Source organism: Ambystoma mexicanum, chromosome 6q, assembly GCF_040938575.1.
Source record: "Ambystoma mexicanum isolate Mex_15411 chromosome 6q, UKY_AmexF1_1, whole genome shotgun sequence".
In the NCBI taxonomy this organism is placed as follows: Eukaryota; Metazoa; Chordata; class Amphibia; order Caudata; family Ambystomatidae; genus Ambystoma; species Ambystoma mexicanum.
Window position 1 is genome coordinate 1,067,385,112 of NC_090937.1, and position 16,418 is coordinate 1,067,401,529.

A 16,418-nucleotide genomic window follows, 5' to 3' on the forward strand; every position below is an offset into this window, starting at 1 on the left:
AGTTCGTTAGCTATAAACTGTGTTAAAAAAAGTCAAGAAAGTTTTTGTGGAATTAATTCAATGTTTTCATCATTATGTGAAAGTGAAAAGTATTTGTTACGGTCCCGGCTATTGCTGTTTTCTTCAAAATAAAATGTTTCTATGGTTTTTGTAAAAAGACACAAAGGTTTTATGTCTGTGTTTAGGTTCCTTGTTCTGCCTTTAAGTTCCTTGTGACGTTGGTGATAACCGGGTACGTTTGGCTACACTGTCCACTAACGTCATTGAAATAGGTGGATTCTGAGCATATAGTGATGTTAGCGTTAGGGGCTGGCAACTGTAATCAGTGCTGCGAGGGCCTTCGAAGTTCAGCTGATTTTTTAATTGTGAATGGTGGTTCTTAATGGAACCAATTTTTACAATGTTTGCAGGAAAGGTCACAATGTATGGTGGGGCGGGAAAGGAGGGAATAGGTGCCAAGCAGTAATATCAAGGGACAGATGGACAGGGGAAGATGTTGCACATGTGTTACATCAACTGTAGTGGGCAGTGTTTCTCATGCTCTTTGATTATAGCTTCAAAAGCACTTTGAAATGTCTTCCCCCTGCAGAGAGGTGTATTGCAGTATATACAGAGGACTGTTGTCTTCGAAAAATATGGATCAACAGCCTCTTTTATTGCTTGCAAGGTAGCTGATGGGATTGTGTGCCTCACAGAAGTAGGCTTTGTGGTTACAGTATTGGTTGTGGAAGATGAGGTGTAGGAAGACAGCCTAATACTTGCTAAGAAAAGAACAACCTTTCTGAGAGCATTGTAGTGGTTGGATTTGGTGAGGCGACACATGGAGGTGGTCCCATAGGAATACTGTCCAGGTAGTCCGCGATAGAGTACAAAGTTGCATTTCACTTTTGTAGCTTTAGCCTTTGCTACATTCCCAACAGTGGTAAAGAACTGCCGCACCCATGATTCCCTCTGGGTGCAAGAGCCAAGCACTTCCTCTACCTCATCTTCTTGGTCCTCTTCATTGTCATTGGAAGTACTGTGCTTTTTTTGTTGTGTAGGTCCTCCAGCTGTTGGTGGTGATGGCTCATGGGGAGGAGGGATTGCAATAGCTGATGCCATGTTTAAGATAAATAGCAGTTTTGCTAATATTCTTCCAACCATGTGCTTTGTACTAGATGGTTAATGGATAATGAATAAAAGTAGGTGTAGGCGATATTTTGAGCTTGAAAGATCCTAGATCAGTTGAAAATGCAGTTCCAAACTGCCCTCGAAGCACGGACCTGATCGCAAAGTGCAGACATGTTCACTGACACATCTTCATGCCACGTGTGTGCGCATGGTCACGTGGCACTGTCTGGAAGGTCAGTCATGACGTCAGACGTTCGCAGACATCGACGGATGCAAAAACTGTGGAAAAAGTTGCAAAAAGTTTGTAGAAGTGTTAAAAATGATGCTAGAAGGTGGGAAATGGCAGAGTTTTATGGTGAAGCTTTGTAAATGGGACAACAATGTTGCTATATTGGGGTAAGTATGATGTTAGTAGGTTGTAGGAAAATAGTATGCACTGGTAAAAACCAATGACATTGACTGAAATCTTTTTGTTAAAGGGACGTTATAGTTAAGTTGCACTAATAAAAACCTATAAAAATCACGAATGAAATGTTGTTAAAGGGCCGTTATGGTTAAGTTGCACTATTAAAAACCTATGAAATTCAATTTAAAAAAGTTGTTAAAGGGACTGTATAGTTACAAGTAAAACCGAAGAAAATAAAAAATTCACCAGTTAAGGTAAGATAAGCAACCATAACTCGCACCACCATTGTGCACCGCTAAGACTAACACCCAGGACATCAAAGATGACATCACAAATGTCATTGATGACATCACTGATGACATCACCTGTGAAATACATTTTGATGAAAAGTCCCTACAAGGGGTTGTGTTCATAATGTTGCTAAAAAGAATATCAGTGTGATCGGAAGACCTATCATGAACTTCTTAATCTATCAGTCTGGCTTTAGAGCATCCAGAGGCACGGAAACTGCTCTGCTCAACACCCGTGAAGACCTGCTCTCAAATCTTGACAATAACACCCCCTCTGTCCTCATTCTGCTTGATTTCTCCTCTGCATTTGACATGGGTAACCACAACATCCTGATCTCACGGCTTTGGGACACCTTGGAATCACAGGTCAGGCTCCGGCCGGGTTAACCTCTTTTCTCTCCGACCGCCCAGCCCAGGTCGAACTTGGTACCTTTGTCTCAGCTATCACCCGATCAACCTGCGGCATTCCCCAAGGTTCTAACCTATCCCCCTGGTTCTTCAACATCTACATGGCTGCCCTGGCATGTGTGATTGCCACTTTCACCTCTAATTTCCAGTGTTATGCGGATGACACTCAGCTATCCTTCAGGCTACCCTCAGCTGCCTCCTCCTTCTCACTCTTACCTGACTGTCTGTCTGCCATTCAGTTATGGTGTGCTGCAAACGACCTTTGTCTGAAGGCCAGTAAAACTGTGATTGTCCGCATTGGGACACCTGCTCCCGCAGTCCCCCTCTCATTCTGGCTGTCCTCCCTTGGCTCTGCGCCTACCCCCACCTGTGAGGCCAAAAACCTTGGGGTCATCTTCGACTCCACTGTCCCCTTCTACTCTCACATTTCTGACATTTCAAAAAAGTCTAACTATGAACTACACCTCCTTAGAGGCACTCTACCTTCAGCGGCTCACTGTCTCCAGAGCCCTAGTTCTCTCCAGGTTGGACTACTGCAACATCCTCTTCCTTAATCTCCCTGCTTCCACCCTGCATCCTCTGCAACTCATCCAGAACAGAACCACAATACTTATCCTTGGCCTCAACCCAGGGACTGCATCTCTCTAGCGCTGATTCCCTTCACTGGCTCCCCGTGGCTGCAAGGATCAAATTCAAGACCCTCTGCTTTGTCCACAAGGCTTTCTGGGGCTGGGGACCTATCTACCTTCAACGTTGCCTTCCTAAATACTGTCCCTCTCGAGCCCTCCGCTCTTCTACCTCCAACCTTCTGCGAGTAAGCCAGATCTGCAAGCAGAGATTTGGAGGGAGATCCCTTTCCTCAGCAGGTGCCTCCCTCCGACTGAGGATTTGTCACTTATAGATCTGCCTACTAGTGTACAACTATATAGGATTCACCATTGATATTTTGAGGAAAATTGTTCCCCGCCTATATGTAAATGTACACTACTCTACTAACACTCACCACTCTGTCCTGCTTTATTTGTGTTACAGAGCTCCCCGATTGGGAAAATAATTTGTTTAACTTTTTTTGTGACTAAAACTAGTGTAACCCTGTTGTTGCTGGTAAAGAATCCTTCCATGCAAATGATGATGCTATAAGCAATTTTGCTTTCAGGTTTGAGAATTATGCTCTATTACTGCTTCTACATTTTTGCTTCTCCATCATACCAGGACACTGCATTTTTGTTTCTGTTGTTGTGATAAAGAAAATATAGTGCAATAAAATTAAAAAGAACTGCACCATATAAAACTGGTTTCTTGTAATAGAATTTACCTATACAATACAAATCATACTGTCTTGTTCTCACCCCCCAGGGGATGTAAGATTACATCACCAGGATGAATCAAAGGTAAATTTCTGCATAGACATCCAATTTTTTATTTTATTTTATAATATCCACCACATACACAAGTTATAGTATGGTGTTAGGCGGCTACCCCCTTATGTGACACATTGCTTACTTCAACCTTTGTTTCCGCCATTATGGGCTGCACCTCTAGTGTACCTGCCTCCCTCTGGAACAGCCTCCCTGCCACCCTCCGTCTTGAGCCTGAAATTCTCAAGTTCCGAAAACTCCTCAAGATGTTCGTCTTCTCCTCTTCCTTCTCTCTCACCCTCTCCTGTTAGCCAAGCTCTCTGATCTTCCTTCTCTCCCTCCTTCAAACAGCTTATTGACAGGCCACCTGGTGTACCGCAGAGTCTCACAGGTCACAGGCACCCTTGCCAGTCTTTCTGCACTTGCCGCAATTCCCTACACCCCACTGCACTTGTAATAAACCTTGAGAGCTTCTCTCGCCGCACTTCACTAGTCTCTACTGACTGAGTGCACTTGGTCCCCTGCCCTTCCTTTGCCCTCCTGCACTTGTACGATCTTTATACAGCCCTGCCTGAAGATCGTTCAGTCTGTTCTCCCTCGTCTTCACCTCTTAATGTGCACTTGAAAAAACTGCAGAATCACTGACAGGCCTATTTGCTGTATCTAAACAGTTAAATGTATAATATTCACTTAATCTGCCTTTGCAGACCATTATCGTCTCAGAAATTCAAGGGCTCTGAGCGACTGTTGTTTCCCCTTGTTCCTTCCCTCCTTGAGCACTTTGAAACACTTGCCTGTGTATAGGCGCTATACAAATAAACATTACATATACCATTACCATTAAAGAATGTACTCATCTAAACAACAGTGTATTGGAGTGTTGTTGTTAATACAGGAACCTAATCATAAATAAACATAGGCAATGGCTGCAGCATGCACCATAGTACAATATGTATGATCTTGACATTTTGGATAGTGAAATATTGAATCCTACCTTAGCAGAGTTTTGAGTAATGTTAAACATGTAATAACTAGCTAACAATTCAAGACTTACTAAACGCTTGTGCTAGCACAAACAATACATATGAAGACCCACAATGTATAAAAATCAGAGGCAAATGCAGGGAAACTAAAGTACGGAAGAAAGAAACAGCATCATCAGAAAATGTTAATAACATTAAAGTGTATCTTCATGTATACAAATGAATTGTGTGTTTGAGGCCTGCTTATTGCCCCATATATGTGCACCATGAGCTGAGACCAAACCCTAAGGAAAGTACTTTAAGGATATATGACAAGGTTAACGTCTAGATATATAGCACCTTTTGAATTTTTATATGCTGACTGTCAGTGCACAATACCACCTGGCCTAGATAGGTCAGTGAACAAAAACAAGGGCCACAGATATGTGATGTCATCAATTATGTCGTCAATGACATTTCTGATGTCATCTTTGATGTCCTGGGTGTTAGTCCGGCAGTGCGCGGTGGTGGAGCAAGTTATGGTTGCTTAGTTTACCAAAACTAGCGCATTTCTGAGGTTTTTCGGTTTTATTTGTAACCATAACGTCCCTTTAACAAAGTTTTTCAGTGAATATATATATATATATATTACACGGCCCGTGGTAGCGGCCGTGTAGTTATGGTTATGTTGCTAAACCCATAGGAAGATCATTTTTTGGGGGGCTTATAACTTTGCTCCCCCTGGACGAATCCTCACCAAACTTTGCAAAAATAGTATATGATGCGTTCTGAATCTTTTGGGCAAGTTTGGTAAGGTTTTGTCAAGAGGGGCAAAGTTATAGGGGGGGTCCCAAAAATGTTTTTTTCTATAGACTGAATGGAGAAAATCTTTGCACACGCATACAGCCCAAACCGCTGGATGGATTTTCACCAAATTGGCGGCAAGAGGGCAGCTTAGTTCTGAAAGCATGCTTTTGTAAATTTGGTGACAATCCGTCCAGTAGTTTTTTTTAAAACAGGTAACATGAAGGTCCTGAAAGAATAGTGATATCTAGCTCCTCCCTGCGGTCCCATTTCCCTGTTCGCCCTGCGAACAGGACTGCAATTGGCCAAGAGGGTGGGGTGATATCCATGGCTATACGGCGCATCCGCTGATGTCTGGCGGTAAGCGTCATGTGCATCACAATTTTCGGAAACGGCTGCCATGTTGTATCCGAGGATAGTGCGGTGGCGAAGCGGGCTCGAAAACCTGCTTTGCGGCATCTGGTGGAGGGAAGCGGGGCTGGAAAGGGTGGGGGAGTGAAAAATGGGTCAAATGATGTGTTTGTTAGGTGGAAGAAGACGGCAGTGTGCGCGCAGTGTCTGGGAATACTACAGCAGTTTGTGGGTAGCTCCTCAGGCGAGTAGCGTCTGTGGTGACTGCAGGCAGCCTTCGTTAGTGTAGGATCAGTCCTGAGGTGAGCAGTTTCTGTGGTGACTGCAGGCAGGCTTAATTGGAGAAGGGGAGTGGATTGCAGATGATATGAGGATGTTTGTGTAGGGTGTATTATGCTGTGTTGTGTGCGGTAAGCCCTTAGCACCTTGGGAGTCTCCCCACCAGTTGCAAGTAGGTTTCAGGTTGTTGGCTTCATCTGCCGCAATGTAATACAGCCATGCATGCAAACACTGTGGTACTGGTATATGGATTCGGCAAATATGTGTACAGAGTGCATTTTTGTTCCACCGATTGTTTGGGTAAGTTGTTATAACTATATGTTGATCGATCATACACATTTTTCACATGCATTTTACCTAGGGTGGTCACCTTTATAGAATGGTTCTGCAGGACAATTTAGACTTGGTAGTGCACCAGAAGTGAGCTGAAATGCATGCAGTTCCATATCTTGTAATTCCTTCCCATTCCTCCACATTAGGGAGTGACATAAGACAATTTTACATTTAAATGGTTTGCCCCAGATCAGACACTTTGGTTAGGGAGTGAAATAAGATTGCTTAGTATCACACATTTCAAATATGGGCAATTTAAGCAGTTGCCGACATATTGTTTAAGGTTTACTTGCCATACATATTTATTAAGGCTTTCTTTTTTAGAAATGGCTTGGAAAAAACACATACAACATAAAAAAGGAGTATCTGACAATGAACTAACCTTACACTATATTATTGGCCGTAGAAATATGTTGCGCAACTTGAGTAGGATTTTTTTTTCCCCCATCCTGCCTAGAAGGTCACAGTACTACTAGGCACACTACTGTGAGACAAAACATGTTCACTTGACTTTCAAAATTATACTCTTATTTCAAACACAGCATGCTGCACTGCCACTTGTAATCACTCCGATTTCACATTTGCTAAGAGACAAAAGTCCCTGCTAATATCCCCCCTGACCCATATTGATGTCTAACTGCTGTCATTGTAATGCTCTGTTTACACAGAGCAACATCTTAAAATGCAGCACAACCTGGGAGATGTGCACTTGCTTCTTTCTGCCAATGTCAGCTTCAACTACCACACAGAAGTGTGAGCTCAAAGCACAAAAGGCTTTAATCAGGCAAGGGGTCAAGGCAAAATCGGGACTTTTAGCGGCCCGCAGAGGGTGCCTGAAAATCCCGGGACAAATCCAACAATGCAGGTAAGTCCCACAAAATACGGGACGGGTGGCCATCTTACTCTTACCTTAGTTTTCTGCACTTTTTCAGATGTGAAAAGAACGTGTTTGGCACGACCAAGTTGTGCTGGTTCTATGTCATTTCATCGTCAGGCATTTCAAAGCCTGGAATTTAAACGTGTAGGACTGTTCATCAAATTATTTTAGTTTTTTGTGGGGGGGTGCCCCAAATCCCCCCTCCTGCACCTATACCAAACCCACCCAACCACTTATCTACCCTTTCCCACCACCCCCCCAAAAATTTGATGAACTGGCAAACACGTTTAAACTGCAGGCTTTGAAATGCCTAATGATGAAAAAACATGGTACCGTTGTGCTAATGCTATGCGTGCATCGATTGCGCTAAGTTTAAAAGAGGGCGCAGCAATATATCAAAACAATCGCCCCCAAAGCTGACATTCGTTGTTCCAATGATTTTCTTCCGCTATTTTCATTACGTTCTTGGCAAGCGCAGTCCAACGTGCCATGTCATGACCCAGGTCCGCGAAACAGGAAGATAAACACAAGATAAAACAGACATGCTCACACAGATCGTACGTTCTCTGTCTTGTCATACATAGTAGTTGTGCAGTGAATATATCAATAATTCATCAACAACAGTGTGTAATGTTGTAAGTGGTTTCATTTTTCAAAGAATGTTCACAAGAAAGTGTAAGCTGCAAGAAACAACTGATTTTTCCATTTTGCGTGTAACTTTGAGCGCAGAATGCTGTCTGTGCTTTTGTGTCCTTCTTTTGTCGCATGGAAAATTAGCAAAAGAATTGACTGATGGTGGTTTGTGTGGGAGAACACACATTTTTGGGGGGATTTTGAAAGGTGACAGTTCTTGTTTTTGTGGTTTCTTACATCATAAATGCTTGCTTGTTGCTCCTTATTGCCAGAAACGTAAATGGATATATAGGGCCATAGCGAGCATCCCAGATAATGATGACTGAAAACACACCGCTTATGGTAATCTTGCAATTTTTGTTCCAGAATTCATCAGTTGGCATGTGGAATGGGTGACACGGGCAGTAAGGTAGACAGTATCTGCGAACGAAGAGGAAAAACAATACATTTAAGTAGCCGTTATCAGTGGCAGATTAGAGGCAAAGGGCTCAGTGGGAAGCATGTGACAAAGGGTCCTAGGTGAGCGGGTCATGGAGGTGTAGCTTACGGTGGGCGGAGTTAATTGGGATCATGTGCTAAAGGCGACCTTTCCAGACAAAAACTTTTTATGTAAAGTTGATTTTATTACAGGCCCCAGTGTCCTTCCCCCACACAAGTCAAATATCATTACACATCACAGATGCAATTAAAGGAGTGTGCGCACACTATACTGTTGTTACATATTAATAATAAAGTGTCCATTCATATACTACACTACAGAATTCTCTTGCTTTACACTGGAAAATCTGTATCCAGGATGGCCAAAATAAATGTATAATCACATTGTTTTGCTTGACCTGTTTCTATACCAATGTATATAACAATACTGTCATATTATTGTGTTATGTGATTTTCTACAAAAACCAAATATCTAACCGTTTGCCTCCCAACGACTACCAAATACTGATATGAAGTATATTTGTGAAGATATGTGGTCAAATTCTTACATGTCCGCCTGGGACAAAATCCGGGTTTTGCTACTTAAAGAAAGTGTGTAATCCTGGGCAAATCATGCATTCTGATCATGGTTGATGTACCAACTGTGGGAGCCCATACAAGGAATTCAGTGTGCAACTTTTGCTATGAGATAAAATGTACTCCCAGAAGCTAAACGAGACTTATCCCAGTCCAGTCTGGGCAAACACACATAACCCAGGTCACATAGGACCTACATAGCGCTGGCCAGGTTGGGTATAAAGAACACAAGCTAGCGTGCGCATACAGAGCCCAGGTAGAAGGTACTGCAGGTTGCGCCCACACAAGGCCAGGAACACAGAGTGCAGTCCATGTTGGCCACAGGGCGTCAAAGCAACACTGAGCACATAGAACCCCTTGCAGGATGGGCATATGGAACATAGGTGGCTATTTATATGGTCCGAGTAATACCCCCTCATAGGAGAGAGTAGAACGGTTGGCAGAGTATAACGCACAGTGGTTTCCACAAACGTTTTATGTGGGGCCCTTATATGAATATCCAAGTTGTATTGGAAACTGCAACAATGCATGTGTTAATGAAAGTATCAAAAAAAGGTAAAGCAAGGGCAATAATGGGTATAGTGTTTTGTGCCTGTTAGGGAGAATTCTCTTATAAGGCTAATTTCCCAAACCTAGTGAGTCCCCCAGCAGCTTTGCTGGATTTTGGGGTTTGTTTTTTTCTCCTGCTAAGAGTGAGACTCTTTTACTTCCACTCTTAGGCATGTTGTGAGGTATGTCTTTGGCTTGTTATGTGCTTATGGGCTATGGGGTTTCTTTTTACTCCATAGGGGATCATCTGTTTTTATGTGTGTGCAGTAACACAGGGGTGTCATAGTGAGCCCCAAACATAGACTCCATACGCTGGGACTGACTACTGTCTCCCAGGGCATGTACAGTCACCATTGACTTTGCTAGTCCTAAATTGTGAACAGAACCAGTACAAACCATCATATTGTGGAAGTACTGGAAGGGGCTTAATTATATTTCCCCTGTGTCTGTTTGCAAGGGGGCACTGTCCAGCCCCCCCTTGCCAAGTTTCTGGCTGGTGCCAGTGGTTACCACGCGAAATATTCCACGGGAATATTCTCTATGGGATTTTCCCATTGATTTTAAACGCACCACTTTTTGGTGCAATGTTAAAGATACCGCCGGTTTATTTATTTAATATAAAATCCCCGGTTGGGTCTTTTTGCCAGAATTCTTTTCTAAAATGGCGTTTGTGTCCGCCTCTGTAACTCTGACCCAGGTCGAGCCTTTTGTTCCACTATTTTGGCAGGCTTCTCCACAGAAGCCCTCCAAATGGTGCCACTCTGTCTGGGTTCCACAGGAAGGGTGGACGGGGGAATTGGCACGCTGGACTGCGTTGCCTCGGCAACCCAAGTCGCACTCTACTCTGATTGGCCCAGTGGTGAGCCGCCCGGCTCACCACTTAGGATGTGTGATTGACAGCTAGGCTGATGAATGGGGGTTTTGTTGCATAAAAGCAGGGCCTTTGGGACTGGAACTTCAGAAGTCGCCACAGGACCTAAGAATCCAAAGAGGGAAGAAGCTGAGCCATCTGCAACAACGACACCACCGGTGAAGCCCTGCTGCAACTACCTCACCACTTTCCCGACGACAAGAGAAGATCTTCTGCTGGACGAGTCTTCTTCCCCTGAGCTGGTGGGATCAACCAGTTTGCCCTTTTTGCCTTCCAAAGATGTCTCTTGGTCGAATCGAAAAGCTCACCACTTTTGACCGCGAATAAAAGGACCGCACCTTTTTCGGGAACTCCGCAGCTGGTTTCATCCTTGTGCAGTGCAACGACTCCATGTTTCCTCCTGCCAGGAACAACTTCCCCCGCTGGAGCTTCCTTTCTCGTTAAGGTACTGTGTCCTGCCTGGCCTCCCTTTCTACAGATTGCTAAAGGTGACCCTTAAATCCTTGGCTTCCAAACTGGGTTGGCACCAGGCCTTCTAACTATATCTGTTGAATCACCTCAACCTCTTTTGAACACTCTGCAAAGACTTTCAGTGCACTTTAAACCGTGTGATCCTGGGCACATTTCGCTTTGCTCCATTTAAAGTGGGCCTGGCCTATGAACTTTGGCTCTACCATATAATCTGTCTTTCTCCCCTTGCTCTGAAGTCTTAAAAGTGTTGGGAACTGTTTTATTATTATGCTCTGCCTGTTTCTCTCCCTTTAACTACATTATCAGACTGCCATCTTGGTTAAGCGCTCACATCTGTTCTAACAAATAGTAGTGTTTTAACCTTGACTTGTCTGATAACTATTAAGGGAGGTGTGTATACTTTACCTGACTGTGTTTTAACTTGCTTTTGATTGAGAGTGCTAGTATATGCCATGAAGTGTGTTTTAAATAAATAATTATATACTTTTTATACAAAGCTCTGGTCAGTGTTTGTTTGCTCTACTGTGTTTTTGGCCCTATTGTGTATACTCTACATACTGCCCTACTCTTCATGAGAGAAGTCTGACTGCTCAGCCACAGCTAACAGGTAAATCTGGGTGGTGCAGACTGCTACCAAATGGGTTTACTGCTTACTCCTGTAGTCTTAATCTTTTTGCAGTGTTCCCCAGGGAACTGCACAGGATTCTGCCTAAAAGTGCCCAGCTACCTTCATTTTGAACTGTGGCGGGTAGTTTCTGATATTGCTGGGATTTCATTTTCATTTGAATAGCTGCATACGAAAATCTAGAGACTAAGCAGTACTACAAAAGACTTTTGTTTATATAACTAAACTGGATGGTACGCATTTTGTGGAACATGTATAGAGGAAGAGTGGAGTTGATTGTGTCCACGGAGCTAATGCGTGTTATTGACTTGCATCGGGTGTTCACCCAGAGGCTTGCTGTCTGTTTTGTAGGTGCCCCTCTCCTTACACGGCTACACACATGTGATTCATCTTTCAAATGTTGCCAACACCCCCTCGTTTCATGTTTTTGCTTTTTACAAATAATGTCAGTGCTAGCACGTGTCATCAGGCCCATTGCACGTTCCCTCTGTGTGTGCCCAAAAAACCCTCAAAAAACAATCCTCATTGGGGACCACTGTGATTGCAGGACAATGCAGGAGCTGTTTTGGCAAGACATCCGACAGTACAACATCAACTGGCGCCGTTTGTCTGCCGGGCGAGTGTTATATCCGCCTCTTGCCATTATTTATTTTAATAAAATAAGGTAGAGTACAACCCTTAAGTGTTGGAAAGCTAATTATGAGGACAATACAGCCAATCTTTAGGCACTCGTTTGAACACACAGTGTACTGTTTGAGAGAAGGAGTTGCTTTCAAGCTCAGAGTTGTGCTCTAGGTATAGGTTTGAATGAGCTGGAGAACGATATGAACAAAACTAACAAAAATCATAGCACTCATTTAGGCTGAATCTCAGAGAGATGGCACTGTAATGAAGCATTATTACAAGAAAACCCAGTACAGTGCACATGGACAAAGTTTACAGCACTGAATGTTAATAATTATGCATATAGCACTGTATCCTACTAATTTTTAATCCCTATAAAAATGTTATGTAATTTCTACTTACATAATTTCTGCAACTTCCATGGTTACACTGTGTCGACGGGAAATACTTCTGTACGCCTTATTCGACGCAAAATATTTTCTGTACACCGTAACTGCAGGAGGCTACTGATCTGCAAAAAATTCAGAAAAATGGACCCGAAATTATGGTACTAGAAATGGCACCATAGACAGTAGATTTCACTGCCCTTGATTGTGAGGATGAAATTTTCAGCCTGTAATTAGAAAAGATGTATCCCACATGTGTACCTGCTTCTTTTGCTATTCTGGTTTACACGCACTCCCCATGCTGCATATTGTCAAAGTTGTTCTGTAGAAGGAAATGAGTGCAGGATTTCCTTGTATGCTTCCTTGTGACCTCCCCACACATCCACCTTAAACAGTCTTACTACTGTACTTTACTTTACAATACTTATATAGCACACCAAATGACCTGGAGTTTTACGGGCACAGACAACACATAACATGAAATAACACATTGAGGCTACCAGAGGCAGAGTAATCAAACAGCGCTGTACTAGGAGAGAGCAATCCCAACAGCTTAATCCAAACAGCCAAGTCTTAAGTTTCTTCCTGAACAATGCAGAAAAGCTAATTGTCTTAATATCGGGTGGAATGGCATTCCAAGCTCTGGGGACTTCAAGTACAAAAGCACACTTCTGCACCTGCGTGAGCTTACATGAAGGCATCTTAAGCTGTTTCAAGGTGTTAGATCTGAGGGTCCTGGAACAATCATTATTGACCAACATTTCACTTAGGTATATGTGACTAACCCCAATCAGGCATTTATCTGTGATCAGGAGAAGGTGAAATTGAATTCTGTCCTGGATTGAAAGCCAGTGCAGACTGCGTCTGACTTCAGACGCATGGTCCATCTTCCTTAGTCCCATTGTCACTCTAACAGCACTATTTTGCAAGGTTTGGAGTCTGGCGATGTATGTCTTTGAGATGCCCACATGCAGACTACTGTAATAGTCAATGTTTGACCCTATATTTACTCTGGCCAGTGTTTCACAACTGATTTGGGAGATAAATGGGTGAATCTGCTCTTGCAATTTGATGTGATAGGCAGTCGAAGAGACTAAGCTGCCCACATGGGCCCGCATATTCAAGTTCTTGTCCAAACAGACTCCAAATGTCTTCACTTTATCTTTAATTTTTATATCACATCCTGCTCTTGTAAGGCTGTAATATTCCTTGCCCATCTTCTTTAGTTTGGCTTCTGTTTTCTCTTTATTCGAAGCAAAGCCATTACTTATCACAGAAGCTAAATCAGTTGCCATTTGTTGTCTGACAGGGAAGTGTTGCTTAAGTGTGCTGTGGTGCTGTGAGTGCTGTGGTGCCAAAGCATTGTAGAGTTCAAGTTAGCAATTATCTCCATCCTAATCTGGTGGTAGAAAAGATGGTGTGTGCCCTGGAAGCAGGGCAAGAGATTGGTAAAAGCAGTTGGCATGTGTGCATGTCTTCTGATCATACTGCATAATGTTGATTGAGTCTCAGGCCTTCCAGGTAACATCTGACAATAAGCAAAATCACATTCAGGAAGTAAGGTATGTGGGTAATGCAAGGCTAAATCCTTGTAACCACAACATTGCTGCCATGTTCTGCCATGACAAGCTTAAAGTTAAGTGACCAAGAACCAAGATACTGACTGATTATCGCTTTGGTTTATGAGCAAACATCTGAAACCTAGTGGATTATCAAGTCAAGGCTCTGCAAGAAGAGCTTTCTTTGCCAACAAGGTGTAATAAAAGGGCCAGTCGAGCTTGCTGTTTGTGCAGAGTGTGCTACGGCAAAGGAGATTGAGTGTGCTGTGACAGTTATGTAGTCAGTGCTCTCATCACCATCTACATGGTGAGATTGATCGTCTCAGCATCTGATTATCTCAGTGCAATCTGTAACTTTGGGGCAAACTGACAATGCAGGTCATGAAATGCAATACTGAAGATATGGTGGCAGCTCAGAATCTTCCTCCTGGGTGGTATGTATGCTATCAGTTTTCAGAAGGTCAGGATTTTCCACGAAAGAGAATGGCAGCTAATCTGCAGTAAATAGTATAGTTGTTTCAGCTGTAATTTGGGGAGCACCAGAGTGTTTGTGGTATTTTCATTTTGTAAGACCTTGACTAGCATGGATTGCCACATTAATTATTGCATTTATTTATTGAAGTTTTATGAGGCCCCATCCACATTTATTAACATTTCATAGCCCCCATTCAATCTCGTCTTTCTTGATGCTGGTTATGACAAGAGTGTCAGAGCCAGTTTATTTTACATGCCTGGAGGGAGAGTATTTCGTTATCAGTATAGCAGTCCAGTATTCCGAATGCTCCATGGAAGAGGCAGAGGTTATTAAAGTGAATATGTGCCATAACAGTGAGACAATGGAGGGAGAGAACTGCTGGAATGAACTGATCCCTGGGTTTGAGGCCTTGTTCTGAATAGCTTGAAGGTGCTGGATGATGTTGTTAGGGAGGCCGACCTGTTGACTTACAGTAGTTGGGACATGGGAGTGCCATAGCAGATGTCACCTAAACCCTTTGGCTCATGTTCCGGAGTGGGAGGATGATTTTTAGGACATTTTCGTAAATACCCTGGAGTGAAAGTAAATTTCCATGCACAGATCTGCTGTGGAGCCATAGCAGTAGATCCAGGTAGCTTTATTGTACATAGGTACATTTATACATCTCCAGTTACTTGCAGGTATTTACAGGATACATGGGTAGGTAGATATAGGCATATATCAGGTAGCGCAAGAGACACCCACCGGCCATCCTCTCACATCCAGCTCAGGCCCCCAACTGACATTCCCGGAACACTCACACAACACATTCACTCACCACTTCCCTGAGCTGTCCATTATACATACACCAACATTCTATCAGCATGCATTCATGGCCAGTGAGACTGAACAGGACTAACTCACAACATAACAGACATGAATCTTGAAGTGAGGTTTCTTTTTAAATGATTATATCTGGGATGCAAAGGACTGAGATTGCCAAAGATGATGCAATGATTCTTGGCAGAATAGATAGTGTGAAGGGGGCTCTAAGGACACGCGACCAGGCAAAAGGAATAGTTGAGCAAATGGAGACTCCAAAGTAAATGATCTCAATATTTATGGAATTCAAATAAATATTGATCACGCACTCAGGAATCTGGAGAAACCGTTAAGAGTGCTGGCTACCCGATGAAAGGGGTCCATGAAGAAAACATTGATATTTGTATCTGCATAGGTTTAGAAGACATTGGTATGTGGCGGGATGAGGTTGGCAAGATGATTCAGAAAAGCATTGACTAGCCACAGAGATTCGATGGAGCATTGTGGGAGTCCACAGAGCTGTGCTGCTGTCTTCTAAAGAAAAGGACCAAGCCCTGTCCTGATACGTGGTTGTTCATGAGACGTTACGTCCTGCTAAAACCAAGTCAGTGTTTTGCGGCCACTTTTTCAATCATTTCACCTATAAAGGGGACTTTAGGTGCAGGGACGTAATTTGCAGTTTTGATCAGTGTTTGCTTTCCTAAGAAGAGAACAGAAAGATAACAGTTTCCAAGGAGCAGTTTCCGAAGGTGCGCCATTTACGGTGTTTATTCACATACATTGCAGTTGGTTCCCTTGTGTTGCTTGCTCCTGCTCTAGCATCCTGGTGCTGGCATTCATTTTCCTCCTGGTATCTTCTATCCATACCAATTTGCAGCGACTTTAAATCTGCGCAGTCTAATCTGATGTACCGAGATAGCCACCCAAAATGCCCCTGCTGACCTCTGTTTCATAGCTGAAGCAAATAGCAATATTGCAACTTGATGTCTGCACATTGAAATAGTCTCACCATGCTGAAGTTGTGCGGTATGGGATAGCTAGTTTCCTTCTTCATCAGTACAGTGGCTTACAGTTGGCAGCAGCGCAGTACAGGCCCGAGTGGGGGCATATTTCTGTCTAAAATGCCATAAACCCAAGTACAATGACTATCTGCCTTTTGAGAGTCAGGTGGTGGTAGCGGGCACTGCAAAGAATTGTCATCTGACGGTCACATTCAGCATCCCCCTCAGGTG